General features: G+C 44.3%; 1 protein-coding gene and 1 non-coding gene across 4 annotated transcripts in view; one reads left to right on the top strand and one right to left on the bottom strand.

The window, feature by feature from the left end:
* SORCS3 (sortilin related VPS10 domain containing receptor 3) overlaps positions 1-24,933 on the top strand; it is a 596,149-nt gene that overhangs the window by 390,841 nt on the left and 180,375 nt on the right. The window lies entirely within an intron of this gene.
* LOC131494206 (U6 spliceosomal RNA) lies at positions 22,248-22,354 on the bottom strand. Its single transcript, XR_009253253.1, has one exon. It is a non-coding gene; the product is annotated as a U6 spliceosomal RNA (small nuclear RNA).

Below are 24,933 nucleotides of genomic sequence, written 5' to 3' on the forward strand. Positions count from 1 at the left end.
ATGTTCAGATAGTGCCCTCAATGTATGATCATGTAAATATTATATGAAGTTTTCTTATTTGTAATGCAGCTTTATAAGTACATATAAATACATAATATATTTTTATATATTAGATGTATATTGAATATAGTATATACTATGCATAAATTAGGTAAAATATGGCAGAAAAATACTGAGCATTCTCTGACACTGTGCTTCAAAAACCTCATATTAATAGTTGTCCATATCATCCTTTGACCATATTATAATCAGTTTAATAAAGTAATAATTTTATTCATACTGATGGATATTTTTAGAACGTATAGGATTTCTATTTTTTTAAGTAAAACAAAATCTAATGAGTGTGTTCCCACTTATTCTGTTCCTATGGACTGTCTCATCTGATGGTCTCCTGCAAAGGAAGCTCTGGTCATGTTAGGTACCCTTGATGTTGGTGGCATCAGTCAGCTTTTATTCTACTGGATTGGTTGGTCCTCTGTTTCCTGAGCTAGATCTTACTGTGTTTAACTACTGTTGATAATACATGATCATGCCTAGTCTTCTCTCCTGTGCTACGTAAGAAAATGAAACAAAAATAGAACCCCTACTTCTTTTTCAAAATATTCTTGGCTTGTGTTCCTCATTTATCCATCCAAATGAATTTGGAATCACTTTGTTATGTTCCAAAATCTCCCACTCCCCCCCCCCCCCCCCACTGAAGCAACTAAGTAGACTGTTGATTAGAGTTGCAACAAAGCTCTGAGTTCATCTGGAGGGAACTCATTCTTTTTCAATAATCTGGTTTTCATTTTGGACCACATGGTTTCTCTTCTATTCCATTTCTGGGCGTTCTTCCGTAGAATTGTACAGTTTCCTTCATGTGGGTCCTACACATTTCTAGGTAATGTTTTTTCTAGGAATTTTCACTTCTGGTACTAAGTAAAGCTGTTTTTCACACAGCATCTCTCTTCAGATTGGCATGATTGAGCTGGGTAAACATGATGTGTGTCTGTAATGTGCCTGCATGCAGGTAGAGTTGGTGTCATTAGATTCTTCGCACTACAATGAAAATATCTCTTAAATTTTAAGTGATTGGGAGAGTGGGATGTGACTAGGGATTTATTCTTGTGGCAGGGGGATTGGGGATCTAAATAGGAGGAGAGCTCTGCCCTTAACAACCATGTGACGTTTGTACTAGATCTCTGACCAAAGCCCCTTGAGTCAGAAAGGACACCAGCTAGTACTCACTACCGCTGCCTCCTGGCTGAATGCCAGTCTTCTCAGCCTGACACATAATAAGTACTTCATAAATACTAGCTATAAAATTAATAATATAATGACTTATAAGATAAGCAGACAATTGAAAGAAATGACTGTTCTCATTAATTAGGTGGCAAAATAGCACTTAGCATCTTCTTTGAAACCAAACAAGGTTGGGTGTGTCTGAATCTTTCTTCCCCCCATCCAAATCCCATTGCCTAATGGTCGGTGTTTGCATTTCTGATCTGTTTTTCCGGCTCTCAGCATATGTCTATTATTATACTTGTTAAAACTATTTTTAGAGAAAATTATTTCTGGCATAATGTTAACAAAATTCAATAAAATTTATAAGACCATCAATTAAAGATTGTTCTGTATCGGATCGTAAGTGCTTTAACAGATTTGATGTAGATGTTGAGATAAGTCCATGTGGATCGTTGAGGGTCCATGGCCAGAAGGAGGAAACACTGAAAGAGTATTGGAGGAAGTGTTATCACTGCTCAGCAGAGGCTTCTTGGAGGAGTTGGGATTGAAGAATCTTGAAGAGTGGGTTGAATTGGTGAGGAAGGAAGGGAGAGACCGGTTTTCCTGGGAAGGGAGAATAATCAGAATGAAACTAAGGTCATGATACGTTTGGAGAGACATTGGAGGATATGCTGGAAGAGGGTTTCTCAACCTCACCATTTTTGATATTTTGGTCTGGATGAGTCTCCTGTGCTTTGCAAGAGGTTTACCTCGATCCCTGCTTCCCACTCCATAAATAGCCACAGCACCCCTCCCCAACTTGTGACACCCAGAAATGTCTCCAGCTATTCCCAAATTGCCAAATGTTCTCTGAGAAGCAAAATAGTCTTCCCTGGCTGGCCCCTGCCACTGAAGAGAACTACTGTGCCAGAACAATCGGATTTGCGTTGAAGGGCAGTGAGGAATAGAATAGAAGTAGACTTCACTCAGATTGTGTAGGGCCTCACATGCCGGCAAAGTGATTTAGATTTGTCACTCTGGCTAATGGAGGGCATTCATCTTTTGTGTAGGTGAATGACATGATATACATGTTTTATGAAGATTTATTAACATATGGAACTTTTTTGTGAGATGCGTAAGTGCATTTCTGTGCAACTCACTGTCAGTAGATAAGCTATTGGTTTTTCTGAGGACAGATGCAAATCTTCTCCAGTATCCTGATCCTAAGTTCCATTCTGCAATGACAAATTATGGAATTGTAGACTTTTAAAAAGTACATATCGGGGCGCCTGGGTGGCTCAGTTGGTTAAACGTCCAACTTTGGCTCAGGCCATGATGTCACCCTTTGTGAGTTCAAGCCCTGTGTTAGGCTCTTGTACTGACAGCTCTGAACTTGGAGCCTGCTTCGGATTCTGTGCCTCACTCTGTCTCTGCCCCTCTCCCGATCATACTCTGTCTCTCTCTCTCTCTTAAAAAGAAATAAAACATTAAAAAAAATTTTAAAAGTACATATCTAGTATATGATTTTTTAAAGCGACACATTCTTATGTGCATTTTAATTGATACAATGGCATTAAAATTTTCTTACTAAACTAAGGATTTAATCATTTTAACATAACTTTAGTCTTGTAACAATTTTTGGACACATGAAAGCCATTTCTCGTAGAATTATATTTGCTCATTTTAGATCTTTTTAAACATTTTTACTTACACCTAACCTGAACAGTTTTCTGTACATGTACATAATTTCATAAAGATCATTTTGATGGTGGCAGAATATTCCACTAAATTGATACATTCTCATTTAGACTAAACAATTATGGAAACGTTAGAGTGGAAAGGGCTCTGTCATGTTACCTGGTCTGATGATTTCTCTGACAGCGCCCTCGAAAGCTCTACAGGGGTTTAGCTAATTTGCCCCAAGGACTATATGGTTCACAGAAAAGCCTGTGAGGTGCCTAGTGATCAGGTCCTTGGCCCTCTCATTTTTGCCTCAGCCAGAACTACTCAGCTTCTTAATTAGTTGTATATATTAGGCTTCTGCCTACAATTTCTTTTGAAGATAGAACCCCATTTATTAAACAAAAATGTTTACAAATCATTGATTTAAACTGGTCTTTTCATTTTACACAGGCTGCATACTGGTATTACATATTGTAATACATACTGGTATTACAATACCCCGAAATGTACAACTTCATAGCATAGACCCTGTTTAAATGGTTGCCAAACTATATAAGCCATTGTGTTAAGTGAGGACATTGAGAAGTGAGAAGTGGACTCTCTTCTCTGTCAATAGGCTCACCATGTTTGGTGAGAAGACAGTTGTCCACACTCACCTAAACGTGGTTTTGGAAAGTGAAGTGCTAATTCAGAGTGATAGGTGTGGCAGCATAGGATGGAAAGCTGTGGTGACTGGATTGGAAGAAATGGACCCCTTCTTTTACTTGGTGGCAAATGCCACCGAGGATCATTCATTCAGTCACTCCCTAATTTGTTTTGTTCTCAAAGGGATGCCTAAAACAGGGAATTCCTTTAGGTGATTAGACTTTTTTCAATTGTCAGCATATTGCCTTTCAAAGACGGCAGTTTTCTGCCTGTGTACATGGTTTGTGAATCTAGCAACTGGGATATTCTACCACCTTGATCCCTTTTTCTTACATCAGGGTTCAAGAATCTATGTTGTTTCTCTTTCAATCCCCCCGCTCCTGCCCCCCTGTCAAGATACATTATCCTGCTTTAGGCATCTCACTCACGTTTGCTCTTTGGGAAGACAGCCTGGATGATGGATTAGGGGCATGCCCCGCCCCTTCTCATCTCCCCACTGGCGAGTGGTGTCCTATTGAGACATTCTTCAACCTTTTCCTCTAGCGGTGTTGAAGAGAAGCTGTCAAGTAATTTGGGCAGAACTGTGCACATTGGAGGCAGAGAGAGTGCCCCTGAGGGAATCCCTGCTCTGCCCACTCAGCGTTTTGGATGGATGTAAGGAGACTGAAGTATTGAAAAGGTCAGACCCTGGAACCTGGCTGATCTATAAAAGGCGCCAAAGTATGCAATAGTTGCCAAGGAGCAGGCCAAAAGCCCGGGGCTGCGGGGTGGGGGGGGGGGTGGGGGGGGGTGGTTTAAAATGGGGTGGCCATACACTTGTCCATGTGACTCTGGGAAGGAGAGGTCCAAAATCCTGCTACATACATTTTTCAGCATTATTGCCCCCTGTTTAACAAGTCTCATTAAAAGAAGCAACAGTGAAATAGAACAAATGGAGTTAAGTTTTATGACTATTTTCTCTGCGCAAGAGGAGATTTGGAACATGGATTACATAATTGGGGGAGCCGTGCTTTCCTCCCTCCCTCCCTCCCTACCTTCTTTCCTCCCTCCCTTCCTTCCTCTCTGCCTTCCTCCCTTCTTTCCTTCCTCCCCTTCTTCCTCCCTTTCTTCTTTCCTTCCTTCCTTCCTTCCTTCCTTCCTTCCTTCCTTCCTTCCTTCCTTCCTTCCTTCTTCCCTTATTCCTTCCCTAATGTGAGATTTGTTAGGATTTTTCCATAGCTCAGGGAAACTCAGTAAATTGGGTAGAGAAAAATCTGTGACCTGCGATATAAGCAGGAGGAGAGTTTGAGTAGGATCAGGCCTTCTGGGTATAGATTCTGCTTCTGCCACTGGAATGGCACCAGGCCTTGGGGCACTCAGAAATTTCTGGCTCTCTGTGTCTTCGGCACAAAGGGATGGCCAGAAGGTTTTGAAGGCTCAGTCTTGGAGGCCCAGTGCTTTCCTCCCAGGTGTCCATAATCCTCTTATGGCCTGGGTGTTGGTTTCCAGCATTATGTGATGGCATAAGAGGAAATTCTGTGTACTTCTCTGACGGTCAGGGAGGATTTTGTTTCTTGGTTGACGGTCAAAGGAGAACCTGCAGTGGATTGACTTGAGATGCTTGTTAAAGATGCAGATTCTTGGGTCTCACCTCAAAACTCTCGATCGGAATCTCTAGATCTAGGCCTCAGCTTTAGCACTGTCTCCTGGCAACTCCTTTGCACCTTAGGTTTTGGAAACCAGAGGAGGTGGTTAGGAAGTGCTTTTTAAAACCAGGGAGGCATGTTAGCGAACTATCAGGTTTTGTGCTTTGAGTCATACAGACTGGGCCCTCTTACCAAAACCTTCCCTTTTCTCTGCAGCACTTGACATCCATAGTTAGAGAGTAGTTAACCAGCAAAGACATGACCACCTCCAGGCATCTTTTGAAATGTACGCACTCCATGCTAAATGAGATAATATATTTAAGTGTGCTTTGAAAGCATAAGACATTATTAAAATGCTTTGTAGCTGCAAAATGCTGTCTAGATGTTAGTCATTATAAAAATAACATCTGTAGTTTTTATGAACACTATGGCATGAATGAAGTTATTGATTTTTTCTTTCTGTCCATTTAGATGTACTTACTGAGCAATTCCATCCAAGAGATGGTTTTGAGTGCCCACTCTGTGAACTGTGTATCCCTATAAAGGGATATGAAGGACAGTAGATGTGGGTTGTTCCAATCCTGAGCTCTCTTAAGCGATAGAATTGCACGTCCAAACCTGTCGCCATGTAAATTTGTGGGGCCTTTTGACTATCCAGGTACTTCCTCACCCCCTTGACTGTGGGTTCATCCGTGTGACTTACTTTCTCCAAGTTTAGCAGATGTGACACAAGCAGAGTCTTTTAAAGTACCTGCCAAGTTGAGTGTGTCTCTTTTACCTGGGCCACGGCATAGTAGCTGTGGCTTCCCCCACCACACCCCCCCCCGCCCCCAGGCTCCACAGCGAACACATGGTGCGTGCATAAGCACACATCTCTGAGAGGAACCAAGTTCTGCTGTATTCCTATCATGGAACAAAGCCTCCCATGGAACCCATCCCAGATAAACCGATCCTCAGCGGGCCCCTAGATGTATAAGCAAAAATATATAATTGCTGTTGCGAGCCACTGAATTTGGGGATGCGTTATTATGCAGCAAAAGCTAGCTGATACAGTAAGGCGAAGGAAGGCTGAGACGAATGGACACATATCTGATACGAAGGACCATCGTGAAGTGGCTGAGTGAGGGAGGTGCAGCCTGTGACAGAGTGGCCCTGGGAGGTGGCATCAGTCACGTCTTCATGGAGGAGGTGGCATTTGGATAGAATCTGGAAAGATGGGTTCATTTACATGGGGCTGAGCATATGTGTGTATTCCTGTGCCTTCTGGTGATATGTGATGGCAGAAATTCCAGGCAGAGGAAGAAGCAGGGGGAGAGCTTTAAAAATGGGGGAGCATGGGGTGTGTTTAGAAAATTGTGAATGGTTCAGGCTTTCCGGAAGTTCAGGTTCTGTTCTTATGGGAGAAGAGATGCTGATAAGGCTGGAAAGAGGATTGAAGTGATTTCTGAGCGGTCCTAAAGGCCAGGTTGAAGATTTTGCGGTTAATGCCGTGCACATTGTGGGCTTCTGCTCAGGGCCAGGACGCGCTCAGGACTGGCCCTTAGGAAGGTCGTTCTTGCAGAGGAATTAAGGGCAAATCATAGAAGGAAGAGCTGGAGAGCAAGTGGCCTGTTAAAAGGCTATTACTAGGGGCAGTGAGAACTGGAAAGAGACAGAACTCTAGGGAATTCCAGAAAATGCGCTTTGCCATGAAAAGAGGAAACGAAAGGGAAAGAAAGGAAAAAATAAACAGAAGAGAAAGACTCCTGAAGAGTAGAAAATAAATCCACATCCTTCTTTGGTCCTAGAATATTGTTTTATGTTTTCATAATATCTAAAAACTCAAATTGTACTTCGAAATAAATGAACAAAGCATAATGACCACAGATTTATAGATGTACAAATTAACCTTTTAATACATGTTCAAATTCAGCATGATATTTACACACTTTGTGGAAAGCCACACTCTGGACTTAGGTGTGATTTTTCCTAGTGTAAAAGGGCACCCAGGGGTGCCTGGGGGGCTCAGTCGGTTGTGTCCAACTCTTGATTTCAGCTCAGGTCATGATCCTAGGGTGATGGGATCAAGCCCCATGTCAGGCTCTGTTCTAAGCTTGGAGCCTGTGTAAAATTCTCTCTCTCTCTCTCTCTCTCTCTCTCCCTCCACCCCTCTTACCCACTCATGATATTCCTCTCTCTAAAAAAATAAATAAATAAATAAATAAATAATAAAATAAAATAAAATAAAAAATAAAAGAGCACCAATGGTGGTGGGGCGGAGGCGCTGGGTGGCTCAGCGAGTTAAGCATCAGATTCTAGATTTCAGCTCAGGTCATGATCTTGCTGTTTGTGAGTTTGAGCCCCGCACCTGGCTCTGCCATGGCAGTGCGGAGTCTACTTGGGATTCTCTCTCTTTCTCTCTCTCTGCCCCTCCCCTGCTCTCTCTCTCTCTCTAACTCAAAGTAAAGAAACTTAAAAATTAAAAGGGCACTAAAACTGTTCTCTGAATGCTTTTGTTTGTTTCTGTGTTTGTTGTTTGTTTTTTGTGGGGTGCATGGATGTTGTAGGTGGTGTTTCCTTGGCAAGTATACTTTTTAAATTTTTTTTTAACGTTTTATTTATTTTTGAGACAGGGAGAGACAGAGCATAAACAGGGGAGGGTCAGAGAGAGGGAGACACAGAATCTGAAACAAGCTCCAGGTTCTGAGCTGTCAGCACAGAGCCCGACACGGGGCTCGAACTCACGGACCGCAAGATCATGACCTGAGCCGAAGTTGGCCGCTTAACCGACTGAGCCACCCAGGCGCCCCTTGGCAAGTATACTTTAAAACAGAAGTATTTTATGTATAGGAGGTTTGTTGGGAGCTCAGACTTACCCTCTGAGGGGTGAGGGAACATGGCAGGCAGGATGAGGTGGGCCTGCCATGTATTTGCAGTAGCTGATTCCAGGGGGCCATGTAGCTGGGATGGCCCTTCCACACATCCAGTCTCGAGCCAAAGGATTGGACCTTCATACCTCCACAGTGACCCTCCACACCCAAAGAGGGTGACCTTGGTGAGGTGGCTGTCATCAGCTGTAGCAAATTCCCAATGAGCAGCTCAGCTGGGAGTTATCAGGCACACATAGATTTCCAGCACCGGGGAAGGAATGTCTGGGGCAGAGCAGGGTGCAGACCACATGCTACCGTGTCCACTGCAGCAAGGAGAGGGAGGTATACTGTTCATCCTTCTTGTTTCTAAGACGCAAATGAGCTTTGATAATAATAGTAATAAATAACAGTGCAATAATAAAAAGCCATGTAAAATGTTAATAAATATTTATGTGGCCATGGCCCATAACTAGTTACCATTTAACAACGTGGTAAGTTCATGGCGCCCGTTATTGCAACTCTTTTTAACAAGCACACGGGCAGAACGTCGTGGTGGCCGAGTGTGTTGGGCTGGCCACCGACTGCTTAGGTGTGAATCAGAGCTGTACTGCTTATTAGCTGTGTGATCTTGGGCCCAGGGCCTCAGTTTCTTTGTTCATAAAATGGGATTAACACCAATAGTCTGCTCCATGGGATTGTGTGTTAATGTGGACCAGAGCATAGTGGGGCTGGTCTTTCCTAGTTTGGAGCTGATACCGTCAAGTTTGGTTTTGGGTGTTTGCAGGAGGCTAGGCCAGAGAAGCGTGCTGTAACGGGGTCCTGCTTAGCGATGGGTACTTTGGGGTTGGGGAGAGTCAGGGCTAAAAGTGCGGTAAAGGCAGAAGTGTGATAGGCAAGAGGGTACAGAAGACTATTAAGCTCACAGTGATGGGGGCACCTGCGTGGCTCAGTCAGTTAAGCATCCAACTTCAACTCATGTCAAGATCTCAAAGTTTGTGAGTTTGAGTCCTGTGTCGGGCTCTGTGCTGGCAGCTCAGAGCCTGCAGCCTGCATCAGATTTTGTGTCTCCCTCTCTGCCCCTTCGCCACTCACACACACACACTCTTTCTCTCCCTCTCTCTCTCTCAAAAATAAATAAACATTAAAAAAAAGGCTCATAGTGTCGGCATGCCTTTCCCTGGCAAGGGTAACCCTGTCATCAAAACAACAGAACCTAAGGAGTCAACACCTGCTACTGAACACCGCCCTTGGTGGTTTGTGCAGGGAAGCCCTTGTGCTTTTTGACTTTCCTCCATGCCATGGACTATGTCTATGTAGGTGGTTCCATTCCACCCCATCACAATGTCAGGCTCTGTTGGACACTTTCTGAGGGTGATGATGGTCTTCTAGGCTCAGAAATCTACCCTGATTATAAAAAGACGCTCGCTGCTCCAGGTACAATCGCCACTCTGCGAAATGGGTAAGACCAGAGAGAAACAGCAGTGGGGGAGGTGACCACAGAGAAACTTACTGTTGTATGTCATTAATCACTAATTGCTGAATGATTTTATTATATGGCAGCCATAAAATATCACTTGAGATTTTACAGCCAGTTCTAGCTTTAAGAAAACAATTCCTTATGTCAAAATGACTGTTAAATTAAGTGATTCCATATTAAACATCCTATGGACTCCAGATGATTTATGGGGCTGTGTAATGAATAGGAACCTTTTCCTTCCGGCTGCTCAGAGGAAATCAGCTGCCATTTCTGGAACAGGCACTGACCTTGGGAGCCCAGGAGAGACAGCTGGTTTCTAAAAGACACCTGAATGATTAGAGGGAAGGGATTCTAGAGAAACAGGCCCGGCACCCTCATTTCACAGATAAGGAAACTGAGGCCAGGAGGTAAAGTAACTCCCCAGAGTCACTTGTAGACAGTGGTGGCACACCGTATCCATTGTGCTGCTGTCCCTGGTAATTATGTAGTTTTCCTGTTATTTCCAGCTGTCCTTATTGTCCCCATTTTATTTTTTAATTTTTATTTATTTTTACTGTCCTCATTTTGTAAAAGATGAAGCAAATCTTGGAAACCTCTTTTGTATGTTACCTCCAACGTAACCACTTTTGAGGTGATGTGCAGTGCCTTTCCATGACCCTATTCGTATTGGTTGCCATGAATTTGCTTTTAGGTGTTCTAGGTGGTGTAGACCAGGACAATGACCTAAAATGAAATTGTTTTGGCCCTGCAGTATGTTTCCACTGAAGTGTTCACAGTTTCACACTTGGAGCACGGTGGGAACACTGCATATGTTCCAGCCACGGTCCCTTCCTTCAAAGTGCTTATACTCCAGCAGGGAGCCCTGATCATAAGTGTCAGATCCCCCAGTGTTCACCTGTGTAATCCAGGTGCCATAGGAGACAGAAGGGTAGTTAGTGTATGTCTCATAGGTGGCCGTGAAGTCTGGCAGGGTGAGACCTAGCAAAGCCAAAAGGAGGAGAGAGGAACGTTTCAGGCAGGGCAGCAGCAGGAGCCCGAGGTTCAGAGACTGAAATCACTGTGATGTTTGGAGGTGCTGAGAAGTTCAGGGTTTTCTGAAGCGCGCCGGGTAAGCCTTGGCCAGATGTGATCTGATTGTGAAGGGTTTACAATCCAGGCAGAGGGGTTAAAAGTCCTGGAGCTTGTGTTGTCTCAGTGTTCATGTTTGCTGGCTTCTCTCCTTATCTACCCACAGAACTTCTCTCTCTCCCCAGCTCAGTTATAAACCTTCTCTAGGAGGCAGTCCTGCTAGGTTGTCTCTGTATACATTGCCTCCCCCAGTGTTAGATACAGGAATAGTTACAGAGAGGAGAGAAGGACAGAAGGAAGGACGTAGGAGGAGGCAGGACTAGAGGCAGGGAATGGAGGGAGGAGGGAAGTGCTGTCTTGCTTGTTGTATTGATGAAAAGCCACATGAAATAAGCCTGGAGAAGTTGCTAGAGTTGAGGAGCGGCCCTGGAGAAAACTTAGCAAGTCAGGCCGTAGCCTGTGGAGCCAGACCGTGCTCCGTGACTTGGCTGGTGTCCTCACGATGGATGGCAGCTGTGGGCAGGCTGCTAGCTTCCACAATGCCTACAGATGGCCCCAGAGTGCTACCCCACGTTACTTCTCCACTCACTTTAAACAAACATGCCTTGCCTTCAACATCTACTAGGAGCCAGCCACTCTACTAAGCACCAGGAAATGATGGTGGGCCAAACCCACATGGTCTCTGCTCCCTTAAGTACTCACAGTCCAGTAGGGAAAACAGACGGTAACCAAATAATCAGACGATTGAAGATGTGATTGCTAACTGTGCTAAAAACAATAAGGGACAATTAAAGTTTGCCATATGAATGTAAAATGACTCAGCATAACCTCAGAGTCTGAAAGACCTGCCATATATATGGAACCTGCCATATATATATATATATGTGTGTGTGTGTGTGTGTGTGTGTGTGTGTGTGTATAGAACCTAAATGAGGCAGAAATACAAATAAACTTAACAAAATCAAAATATGTAGGGTGCAAGTAAGAAGTCTTCCTGCTGGGTCCATCTGTCTCAATCTATATGTGAGTGAGTATTCAGTAGGAGGTTCAGTAGTTGTGGCTGGCATCAGTAGTCCTGGTACAAACCTAATTCTCCAGCTAAGAAATTGTGTGTTTGTGGTTAATTGCCTCCTCCCCTTGCATGTCAGTCTCCTGTCGTGAAGCATGAGGAGTTTGTACCAGCATCATTGCTACTCAAAGTGCGGCCCAGGGACCAGTGCCGAACCACACACTGCCTCCGGCCTGGGATGAGAGAAGTATGGATGAGTACATCCATTGAGAGTTTTTAGGAACTTGTATAGCCATTTGACATTCTGTGATATTTTTATTGCATTTACAAAAATATCAGTTTGCAGTAGTTTGGGGAGATATATTCATCCCAAGTGGTTTGAAAACCAACCACACAAGATGACCTCTAAGGACTCTTCTGGGACTAAGAGCCTTTGATTCTAATTGGGTGGGATAGAAACTTTTAGGTCAGCATTATAAAATACCCAAGGTTAGATCTAGAGCCTGGCGTTGAGTGATTATGAATGGCAAGATGATATTCTGGAACGAACTCTGCTTCAGCCTGGGGCTCTGAGACCTTAGGCAGGTCAACTCTGGTGCACTGATAGAACACAGAAGTCAGGACATCATCAGAGTCAAAGGTTGGTCACTCTAAGAAGACAGCTCATGTCCTTTTCTGGCCAAACACCTGACTTCCAGGTCAAAGACGAATACACCAAAGCTAGCTCAGAGCATCTCTATAAAAGAGGAGATGTCTTCCAGAGAAGACAAAAGAAAAATCTGATAAACTCAAATGACCACACGTATATATATTTGTTGTTTGTTCTTCTTAATCCACTACACTCCCATCAAATTGCTCAAAAGCTACTTTGATTTATAAATGGAATTTAGGAAGGGAGTAGTGTGCAATGTAAGCAATTTAAACTTTGAAAAGTAGCTCCCATGAAGCAGAGTAAAGGTACTTAAAGGATTTCTGTTTCCCAAGACCCCACAATACAATAAATTAGAGTGTCTCTGTTTAACTGCTATGTTATGGATGGTCCCCTGGGTAAACATTGTGCTTTATAAAAAGCTAATACTCAAAACGGGTTTTTTAAAAATTAATATTCATTCATGGGCTCATCCGGTCGAACAATCCATAGCTGACATTTTGTGACTGTGTTGTACAAAAGACCTGCGTTAATACTAAGAAGAAGCCCTTCCCTGTGTCCTGTCCCTGCTGAAATCTTTCCCTGTGAGCAATTCCTTGGCTTCCCCTTCTTCAGTGTTCAAAGAAGGAGGATCTATTCTAGTCTTGATCTAGATTTCAGGAAGTGGAGATCACCTGGAGGAGAAGGATCTGGGTTTAGAGGTTGGAAGAGCTGGAAATAAATTAGAGACAGACTGGGGCTGACACCTCACTGGCCACAAAAGGCTGCTTGTGGGGAGCAGAGCCGGTATGGGATTGGGGATTTGCCACATTGGATTTGGATCATTACATCCAAAGACCTAATTGAATTTGTCATCATTCTCTACCATTTATTTTATGGGCAGCCACTGCATGTCACTCCATGCTTGAAGAAAGAGAATTGTAATATATTGTCCAATACCAGCCATAACCTGCTTCCTTCCACTTATTTGATGAGCCAAATGGCCCTTGCTCTTGCCACAGTGTTTTTCTCTAATTGGCTCACCTCCTGTCCTTACTTGGGCTTGTCCCAATCTTTGCAGCCCTTCACCACTCACCTGTGCCCCTCTCTCCCCTGTGCCTTCTTTACAGCAATCACTGAGCCTTCTGTTTCACCCAAACAAGAGGCTACAGTATTTAAGTACACCCTACTTTCCTTTGTCCTTCCCTCCAAAGTTCTGTCTGCTTGGCCCTATATCTCTGCCCCACTGGAAGACTAGCTGTACCTTGCTAGTCAACTTAAATTTCCAGTTACACTGTTGTCCTGTCTCTTCTCCCCTTTTAGGGGCTTTGCTTCTTCTTCAGTTATTCTTTAGTCCAGTAAATTCAAATTCTTTATTCTCTTCCACCTAAACACATTGTTAGTTCTCTTCTACCCTAAAAATTAGAGGAAAAAAATAAAACGAACTGTCTGGTTTTCCACCCAAGTGACTTCCCTATTTGTCTCCTTTTTTCCATTGCCAGATTTTATGAAATTATTAGAATAAATATGTTTCCTTCCCTCCAAACCACCTTTAAACCCCCTCCATCTGGTCTCTGTACTGCTGCTTCCTTGACTGTGATCATCAGGGACCTTCTAATGCCAAATCCTGTACTTTCCCTTTATTTCTCACTCTGCCTGACTTCAGCTCGCGTTCTCACATTGTCTGCTTCCTTCCAGAGTCCTCATACTTCCTTGATCACTGTAATTTTCTTGTTTCCTTTCTGTCTTCCTGCTCATTTCGTTGCTGCATCCGTCATTGGCTCCTCCTTATTTGGGTACCCTGTACATGTCAGTGTTTCCAGGACACTCACATCATTGTCTTGTTGTTCTTGAAAAGGTCCATTTTCCCCCAGTATATCCACTATCATCACACCTGTTCATTCCTATAAAGACCACCAAACCCTTCCCCCACTCTACTCTCTCTAGAATTTCAGACACACACTTCCCATGCTTCGCTAGACATTTCTACCCTGACATCACTCAGACACTACTGGAAAGTTCTACTGTGATATTTCTCATATATCTCCATGCCCACACTCTCCATAACAGAACATACTGCATTCCCCAAAGGCACAAAAGTCTCTTCCTTCCCCCAGTTTGGTTAAATTATTCCTCCTGATTTCACAGATTGTCCCTCCATCTACCTGTCTAACCTAGAAATCTCAAATCACCTTGGACCCCCTTCATTAATTCTCTCAGCCATCCCACCCACTTGATCCCCGTGCCGTTTTATGACATGTGCAAGACCTTTTTCCCAAATGCAACTTTTTTTTGTCCCTTCTGGCATTTTTTTATACCAGATGATGAACACATCGTCTTTTGCCCAGACCACCTTCTTCTCTCCCATCAGCTTTGCTACCACTTGAATTGATCCTTTACATTGCCTTGTAAGTTTGCTAAGAATCAGACTAAATGATGTTCTCTTTTGGTTAAAACCTTCTGTTGAAGTCAGGAGAGAACTATAAAAGAATTTTAAATAAAAGTGTAATGACACACTGGTGAGTCATGATTACTTGTGAAGTATATCACAAAATTTTTGTGGCCAGTAATAAATAACTGATGTTGATGAGTTCTCTCCCCTCTAATTTTTTTTGGGGGGTAAATTCGAGGCAATTCAAGGTTATCAATAAAATTATGTCATCCTTAGCTCTTTGCATTCCTAAATGAATAGAAATCAATTAAAAGACAGCGAATGTGTCCCCGGCCTCTTCTGTCTCTCTTACTGACCGTAGTAAAGCTGCCTTTCTGGATGGACCTTAAAGAGATGTAGTGAATGTGCATTATGACTGCGCAGGATTTCACTAAAGAAGATTTGAGAGAAAAGAGATTTTCTCAAAATCGTGCTATGCTCACCCGATTGTGTCCTAGGTGAATGCCATCTGCCAAAGATTTGTCAGGGAACAAGATTGACAAGAACTACCCTAGACGTTGAATTCCAAAACCTTTAGCGTGCCCTAGCATGCCTTCTCACACCAGACACTTTCCAGACATCTTTCCAAATTCACAGTCACTTAACTGCTCCTCACCCCCACCCGCTGTCCACACCAGTTGCTGGTCTGCGCATACGCTCTGCTCTTTCCATGGGGGTCTTTGGTCAGGCCTCCCCTTTGCCAGGACAATGAAGACAGGACACACAGCTCTAGGCAAACTACTTAATTCTTGCAAAGTTCTGTTCTGAAGTTACCTTACTTTTGAAATGACCTGAGCCCCCCGCCTCCCTCACACTGAGTTGTTAAGAACACATTTCCTGAGATAGATGTCTTCACTCCTTCATTAGAAGCTCTCATATTTTGGGCCAGTTTTGTAAGCCTCCGTTTCTTCATCAGCATCATGCTGATGATAATGCTGTCTACCTCAGACAGTTGCTGGAGAGATTCTGTCAGGCAATGAACCGTGCCTGGGGGCTTTTTCTGCACCCCTTCCTTGCATTCAGATTGGTTAATATCTGCAGCTCATTTAGACAGTACATGGTATTGCCACGCTCAGCTGGGGTCAACCTCACTTTGCATCTCTCCAAAGCATCTAAACTGTGGAGTAAATTAATTTTCAGCAAGTTAGATGTCGTCCCAAGGTAATTCTCTGTGATACTTTCCAGCAGGGAGGCTTTGAAATGCCATCCCTTGTATAATTAACATGTTGTACATGTGCTGCACCCATCAGCAGACGGATTTCTTCTTGCACATTCGGACTTGACAGAGGTCAGCCGTCAGCTCTCTCCATGTGTCCCCATGTGCCCCTGGCAAGCTGGCCTCTTCCTTTCTTTCCCTTCTTTCCTAGCCCTCCCCATCTCAGCCTGCCTCCTAGTCTAGCCAGATCCTTAGCTCACTGGCTGAACGTAATTATGATATCAGTCTGGAGTTTGGAGGCTTGGAAAGACTCCACTGTCTGTTTAGATTTCATTTCTGACTGGAGTCATCACATTGTCAAACATTCCACATTTACTCCTTCCAAACATTGGAATAGGAATCTGGTGCTTCCCAACCTTCTCTCTGCCTGTCACACTCATTCCTGGGTTCGATTTCATTTAAAAATTTCTCAAAAATGTAATTAGGATTAATAATGTCAACATTTATCAGTATTGTCAGCATCTTTGGTTTTCATGTTGTTGTTAGACCTGTTTCACAGATGAGGAAATTGGTGTTGACAGAGGTTACGAAGCAATCCCAGTTCACACATAATTAGTAAGTGATGGGGCTGGGATCCAACCTAGGCTTACCCCAAAGCTGAGATCTACCCACAGTGTTATACCACCTCTGTATGTCAGGTGAGGATCTCCTTCAATGCTGCTTTCATTTCAGCACCGAGGAGATGGCTGGATTAAATACACTGAATCAGAAATACCCAACATCTTTAGAGAAAGGGAGAGATCCCAGGTCTTTTGTCAAAGAGCCACTTCCCAGCCTGTGATCAAGGAGATTCACATCATCTCCTTCAGTGGAACCACTGTCCCCAACCCTTTTGTGAACCCTACATGGGAGGGAGGCAGCTCATATTTTCTCCACAAGCCATGAGACCCTCCCTTGATAGTTAAGCAGGATGATCTCGGCGAAGCTGACAAGATGTTTCCATGTTTGTTAAACAAGAACCATTTGTTTAGCTCAGGAGCATCTGTTGAATAAACAAGATATCTGATGTGCCATTTGCTCATTGGAAATTAACAAACCCTTTAAAAATGGCAATTTGTCAGGAGTTATATGAGGCAGAATTCATTCTCAGCAAGTGAACAAATTGAAACTTCCTTCCTAGGCTTTCTAGAATCCCCCAGAGCCAGTTGTGCAGAAAAAGTTCAGTTTAATTCTGCTATCATTAAGGAAAATATGCAGACAATGATGGGAGAAGAGAAGCAAGTGTCCTGTTAGGGAAATTGAAGGGTCCTGGAGGATGGATCTTCCAGAATGATTGGTACGAGCTGTTCCCCTTCTGGGTTGTTTCTTTTCGGAGAATGTAGGTCTTTTGAACGGGAGGCAGCTATTGCTTCATCCATGCTGTTTCCAGGCACCATTTAGCAACACTGTCATCAGCCAGCATTGTTCCTATATGTGGCTTCCTGTGGGGAGGGATGGGAGGAGGGGAGGGTTTAACTTACTACAGGAATAAAGGAGAAAGGGAAAATAATAAAAGGAATAAAAAGGCAGTCACTTCTCTCCGGGGATGCAGCAGCTACTAGGGAACTAGCTAAAATCAAGTCTGATTATGGTCCAGTTTCTCTTATGAAACACAGGAGCTTCCTAGTGCTGGTCCACTTTTACTGAATCTCCAAATAAGCACAGTACGTTGGCACCAGGTGGCCCCAGCATAATGGACAGTGCACGATGGCTAGCATTTATTAAGTTCAGGTGCCATGCTAAGCACCTGACTGGCATTATTGAGCTGTGTGCCCACAAAGCTCTGTTGGGACTCCCATCTACAGGTGAGGAGACCACGGCTTAGAGAGAGTAGCAATGGGATTTAAATGTGTGCGCTTTGAGAGCTCGGTGACTAGATCATGATGTTACATTGCTTCACAGAGCCTTTGAAGGTGCAAGTCCCTGGGATTTGGGGCATGAAGACTGAGTGAGGCAGGCTCTGGACTCATGGACCCCACTCTAGGCAGAAGCCTAAGTGTATGAAGTAGGATCTTCCCGAACTTCCTAGGATGTGCAGGCTGGCTTGGGGTTGATCTGCTATTCTTGCTGGGTTGCAGTTCAAATTCTTTATATAGAGGAGGATTTGGAATGGGAGGGTGATTGAGCCAGGCAAGTTCTCAGGCTTTATATAAGTGGGTCCCTGTGGGCTCTAGTTAGAAGCTAAGGAATTAGCTGACGCTGGGCCCCGCACAACCTGCTGCATCATCTCCTCACATTAGCCTTCTTAGCAATTGATCTTGTAAACTTTCTGAATCAGAGAAATTAAAGATGAAAAAGGGCCTATTAAGTGATCTCGCCCCTGCCCCTGCCTTGGCAGAATGACTCCCAGGAGAGGATTCCAGAGTGTCTGGTTCAGTTTAATTTTAATTGTCCCAGGGCTCTGACTTCTTGCTCTTCCCCTGGGCAGCCCTTCTCTAGGCAGAAGGATACAGGTGTGAGCGATATCTCAGAGGACGATGCTGCCAGGGCTGTGCATTGTCATCTTGGACTCAGTTTTCCACGGCCTGAGAGTTTTCACATGTTGCCCCTGAAGTGTGCTGGGCCCTGGGAAGAATTCTTTTCTGGGGACAAATTAAATAGCTCTACTGTAGACAATTTCTGCTGATTTCACCTGCTTCTTCTTTTAGCCAGGAGATGTGCCTACAGCAGTGTCTATGCAGGTATAATGTGGGGATGGAGCTTCCTGAGTACAGTCGGGGGTCGGGGGGTCAAAGGCTGATAATCTATTACAGAGACCAGAGACACGAATGGCTGGCATGTATGGGGTATTCCTAAGCCTGTACTAGAAGTGTCCTACTATTATCTAGTTAAATTCTTATGACAACACTGTGAGGTGAGTATTATTATTCCCTCTTCAGAGATAAGGATTCTGAGGCTCAGAGAAAGCAAGGGCATGTCAGGGTCACTTAGCTGGTAGGCACTGGGACTGGGTTTGAACCCAGGTCTCTCTGAATGTGAAGGGCATGTGTTACCCCACTTCCCTCTGTCACTGCCTCATAGTAAAATAGAGTGAAAATGAGACAGAGGCAGGAAGGGACCAGCGCTTACTTTGAATTGAAGATAGGTGATCCTCAGATTACCCAGGTTTAGTTTTCTAAACCCGTGGCATGAGTTCTCTGTGCAAGTCCCAGGTTTGGAGACCTTGGGGTGTGTGCACCTAGACTGATCCTTTCCAGGCATAGACAAAGGGGGAATTTCACTCATGTATCCCCTGCTTAAAGAGTGATGCTGCACAGGAGGTATTCAACATCTGGCACCAGCATAGAAAATATAACTGGTTATTTTTGGTTTGTTCTGCTGCCCCAAGATGTCCTTGCTTGTTACCGAAGGATATCTTTACATTCATTCATTATTTTCCTTTGAGAGCCTGGGCATATCCATGGGCTACTGGTGGCTGATTTTAGAGCCCAGAATATTATCCAGGAAGGGCAGGCCTAAGAAGGGAATGTCTTAGGTCCTAGGGTAGGACAGGGATGCCTGTGAGTAAGAAGCATGAGGCTAGTGGCTGTAGAAATAAGAGAAGAACTGAAAGAGGGGTGGAGTCAGGGATTGGGGGAGGGCGGTCATCAGAGAATCATCTGCATCACAGTTTGTCCCCAAGTTGTCCCTAAAGGATTTGTTTGAAGAAACAGGAAACCGTATACTTTTATTTTCTTCGCCTCAATGCCTTGTGTTTTCAGGATGTAATTTCATCTGTGTGGTGTCAGTTTCTGGGAAGGCGTGAAGTAAAGGGTAGCTCTATAGAGGTTAAGTTATGGAGTCATTTGAATCCTCCCTCTTCTCCATTGCTACCTGAGTAATCTTGGGCAAGTCACTTAAATTGTCAGGACCTCTGTTCCTGCACTTACAATTTATGAGCACTGCATGCTTCATAGACTCCTTCTCAGGATTAAATGATATAAAGAAATAAGGTGGCTGGTGCAGAGTAGCTGATTAACACATGTTGGTCATATTCTTGCCTTCCTCCCTCTTTCTCCAGTCACCAGAGGCAGCCTTCATGGTGCATCACAAGATGTTGTTCCAGAGCTGGGTCCGTCTGACCTTAGTGTGAATGCAGCGACTGCCATTTATTAGCTATGTGACTTAGACAAGCCAGTAGGCCCTTGTTAGTAAAATGCAGGTAAAAGTTGTACCTCCCCTGGGGATGCCTGGGTGGCTCAGTTGGTTGAGCTTCCAACTTTGGCTCAGGTCATGATCTCATGGTTCGTGGGCTTGAGCCCTGCATAGGTCTCTGTGCTGACAGCTCTGAGCTTGGAGCCTGCTTTGGTTTCTGTCTCTCCCTTGCTCTGCCCCTCCCCTGCTTGCTTGCTCTCCTTCCCTCTCTCTCTCTTTCCTCACCCCATCTCTCTCTCAAAAATAAATAAACATTAAAAAAATCATTTAAAAAAATTGTACCTCCCTATAGGAGTTTTGATCCTTTGTTTAGCAACATGATTGAGCACCAACTTTGTGTTAGGAAATAAAGTTACCATAGCGGGCAGGCAAGACCCCCTTCCTTCAAGAAGCTTCTAAGCCAGAAGGGAGGTGGACATTACCCAAATAAACACGCCAATTACTTATAAAATATTAAATAAGATCACACACACAAAGCATTATGTAACAGGGACCAGCCCACCGTCAGGCAGCTTAGTATGCAAATATTAGCTACCATTACGTGGTCATTGGGGGTGCTGGGTGCTTACCGAATTCTTCACAGGGTCTGCACAAGATTCCAACCCGTCCCCTCGCACCCGTGCCTGTTGTCTTCCACACCCATGTGCACTCATGAACTCATACAGCAGATGCCCTTTTCCTAACTGCTTTTGACCCCAGTCAGGTGTGGGACAGCTGTAAGGCCTTGCTGTGCGGACTCCAGGCGGGATGTCTGTGCTGGTGTAATGTGCCAGACTGCCCCTAACAGTCCCAAGGCAAAGACGAGGAAATTCTGTTTTTATTCTCTTCAGAGCTAAGATACAATTAAAAATGTTACCACAATTATTGGCAACGTCCATTAATTTGATGAGAATCACCAGAGGCGGCACATATTTCCCCTCTTCTGCACATTATTAGTCTATAAATACACCTGGTTCCTTTCTCTTTCTTCTCTAGAACTTCCACAGAACATCCTCCGAAGCTGTCTCCTTAATGCCCTTTGCCTTTTTTTTAATTAACTCTGAGTTCCTCCAGCACTTTCCATTGGGACCACGTAATCTTGCATCTAATTCTGTGAGGTCTTGTGGCCTGAGAGGCCGCGCCCACCGCGCCCGGAGCCCTGGGTTCAGAGTCAGCAGAGCCTGGTGGGAACCCCAGCTCTGGTTGGTGACCTTCAGTGACCTCAGCTTTCTGAGTTTGCTCACCTATGGAGTGGGAACAGCGACACCTACCTCTCCAGACTGAGGCGTTAAAATTAGATGGTGATGTGAAAGGGCTGTGCGATGTGTCAGGTGTGGGGAACCCCTCCAGCTTGTCCATCCAGTAGGTTCTCCACCTGCCGGTGCCCGGCTTGGCCTTTCAGTCCGCACGGAGGTGCGGGTGCAGGCTGTTTCTCGAAGCAGGAGGAGCCTTTGCCAGCTGGGTGTGGGCCCTGCTGCCGGTGAATGACAGCTCTGGAACCTCCCAGCAGGAGGCTCCTCTGCCTTGTGGTGCCCTCTCCTGGTTAGGAAAGTTCTCCCTCAGAGAAGGGGGTCAGGGCAGGGTGGAGCATGGAGGAACCTGACAGTCAGGGGTGGAAGATCTGTCTGTGCAAAGAAGGAGCTTGCATACCGGAGTCCTCTTCAGCGCTGGCGTGAACCCCACAGGAGGGACCAGACACGGAGGGGATCCGTGGGTGCCAAACAGCCCTGGCAGCCCTTCAATCCACAGAGCAAGGAGCGGTGCACTTTGGGATCAGGTCACTGAATAGACTAGGACCAGAATCGAAGCCTTTATCCTCGCTTCAGTCCAGGGGTCTTTCTGCTACGTTCTGATGCAAATTTTTTTTTTTAATTTTTTAATATATGAAATTTACTGTCAAATTGGTTTCCATACAACACCCAGTGCTCATCCCAAAAGGTGCCCTCCTCAATACCCGTCACCCACCGTGCCCTCCCTCCCACCCCCCATCAACCCTCAGTTTGTTCTCAGTTTTTAACAGTCTCTAATGCTTTGGCTCTCTTCCACTCTAACCTCTTTTTTTTTTTTTTTCCTTCCCCTCCCCCATGGGTTTCTGTTAAGTTTCTCAGGATCCACATAAGAGGGAAACCATATGGTATCTGTCTTTCTCTGTATGGCTTATTTCACTTAGCATCACACTCTCCAGTTCCATCCACATTCCTGCAAAGGGCCATATTTCATTTTTTCTCATTGCCACGTAGTACTCCATTGTGTATATAAACCACAATTTCTTTATCCATTCATCAGTTGATGGACATTTAGGCTCTTTCCATAATTTGGCTAAAAATATGGAATGCTTCACGAATTTGCGTGTCATCCTTGCGCAGGGGCCATGCTAATCTTCTCTGTATCGTTCCAATTTTAGTATATGTGCTGCCAAAGCGAGCACTGATGCAAATTTTTATTAGACACTGTCTACGTAGTACGTGTTGAAATGAGTGTGTATGCGCATCTGTGTTGTGCACGTATGTGCACATGTATGTGTCCATTCCTGGATGCTTCATCAGATGCCTGGAACCTAGTGTGCACATTCACTAAATGTGTGCTTATGTCATTTTATTTCACCCTCTTCAAGACTAGAAGGGGAAGTTTTGATGGTTTCAGAGAATTGGAGGTTTAGGGAAGGAAACTAACTTGCCCAAGGTATAGAGCCAGGATTATGATCTAGAACCTGTTATTCCAAAGCTCCTGTCTTAACCACTGGACTATTGAGGAGACAAGTTCATGTCCCAAAACACATTATATGTTAAAAATAATACTCAGTGTGAAGCAAAAACCCCAATAAGCACTAACTCTGTCATTCCAAACTCCAGTTTGGGGAAGATGGGAGCATTGAAGGTTATGTTCATCCCTAATTGTTTTTGTTTAACTGATCTCTATACCTTCATGAATGTATTTCTCTGAAATTATGTCCTGCCCCACTTTACCAACCCCTCCACTTCCTCTGGCCCCCTGACGCTCGTCTTATCTTCAGTCTTCGTGCTGAACACACAGGAAGCCCTTGAGAAAGACTTGATTTGGGAACCACAGGGCTACGCTGGTGGACCAATAGGATCTATTTGTATCTCTCTCTTCTACTCACTTTTAAAAGCCCACCCCTTTGTGGATTCCCATACCACCCTGCTACATTTTCATATGAATATCTGCCTGCCTCTTTTCCCGTATCAGCCATGGAGCCTCATCTTACTCAGCTTGGCATCTTCTGCCATTATGATTTTAGTACTGGACTCGTAGCTGGTGCTCAGTACTTGTGTGGGAATAGTGGGACGAGTTACTTGGTGTGGTGCTTTGCCGAGAAGCAACCCTGTCATGTGACCATGGGGATGATAGGCAGGTGTTCCTTCTTAATCCAAGTGTTTATAAAATTCCTGCCAACCAGGATGTCTTCCTTCACTCTTCTCTCATGGCAGAGTTTGGGTGGCTTGGCACAGTTGGTGTGCACTACTCTCACTCAGAGTTTGCATTTCTTGTGCTTTGGTTTGCATCCCACCTGAGTGGCCATGGGTGTTGACTCAGGCCATTGGTGAAGGACGGAGTGAGAGGGTCTCCACAAATACTGTGATTTGGGGCTCACACTTGCTCCAAGTTATAGTGTTTTAAGCACATCCCCAAAACAACAACAACAACAACAAAAGGAGAAAGCAAAATTTTAAAAAGCCTGGACTTTTCTAAATAAACCAGTTTACAGAAGTTACATTTATATGCTTTATTTCTGAAGAAATAGAATGGATATACCTTCAGAAACAGGATTTTTTTTTTTTTCACTGATGCAACCTAAATGGAGGGAATATTCCAGACTTGAGTTTCCAGGAAGCGATCCGTAATTCCTGGGATGATGGCTTTTCATGGCCTTCGAGGTCCTTCTTATTCTGTCTCCAAAGTGATCTCCTGTGACCTCTGGCCAACATTCCACCCCTACAGCATGTCCATTTGCCCCACTGTACCTTGCATCATGCATTTTACCTCTTTCTTCTCCTTGACTTTTCAATCCCACACATTCTTCAAGCCTAGCCTTTGTCTTCCCGTCTCTGTGAAACCCTTTGTGATCTAGCATGCCTTTCCAAAGTTTCCTTTATATATCATTCCATAAATACCTATTAAAGGAATAGTATACTCTCAGGAAATAGGTAGTGGGGTCTGAGAATGGCAGTTCCAAAGTCAGATGTCTAGGATAAAGGACTTGACCCATTCTCTCTAACCACTCTGCAAGTGTTGCAATGTGCTTGGTCTGTTTTATGGATTAATATATGATGAACATTTTTTTAAATTTTTTAATGTTTATTTATTTTTGAGAGAGACAGAGACAGAATGCGAGTGGGTTAGGGGCAGAGAGAGAGGGGGACACAGAATCGGAAACAGGCTCCAGGCTCCGAGCTGTCAGCACAAAGCCCGATGCAGGGCATGAACCCACAAACCATGAGATCATGACCTGAGCTGAAGTCGGACGCTTAACCACATGAGCCACCCAGGCACCCCAACATTTGTCTTTTTTGAGCTGTCATGTGACATCATCTTGTTTGGAAATATATGGCTGTTCCCTAGAGCTCTGCCAGACTGTGGCCACACAAACAGCCACGTGGTAGGCTGTCTGGTAACTCACTGAATGCTCACACATAGTAGGTATTTAGGAAGTACTTGCCAAGGGATTACTGGTCATATTTTGAGTAGGCCAGTTGTTCAGTTGTATTTAGATAAAGCCTCATGCACTGTCACTGTGTTAACAGAATCACCAATGACCAAAGCTCAGCCTCACATTACCACTGCCAGCGTGTAGCATGGTGTTGGCTATGCTTCACTGAAATTCTTCAGTTATGTTCAACCTCTTTGTTTGATTGGAGTGACCTCTTGGTGTGCGTATGCCTTGTCCTGAAACTATTCATGTGACTGCTATATTCAGTTCCAAACATCTAGAACTTAAAAAATATATTGAATTAGACCGTATTGTTTTTCCTTATTTTTTAACTGCTT

This window comes from Neofelis nebulosa, chromosome 13 (genome assembly GCF_028018385.1).
Source record: "Neofelis nebulosa isolate mNeoNeb1 chromosome 13, mNeoNeb1.pri, whole genome shotgun sequence".
In the NCBI taxonomy this organism is placed as follows: domain Eukaryota; kingdom Metazoa; phylum Chordata; class Mammalia; order Carnivora; family Felidae; genus Neofelis; species Neofelis nebulosa.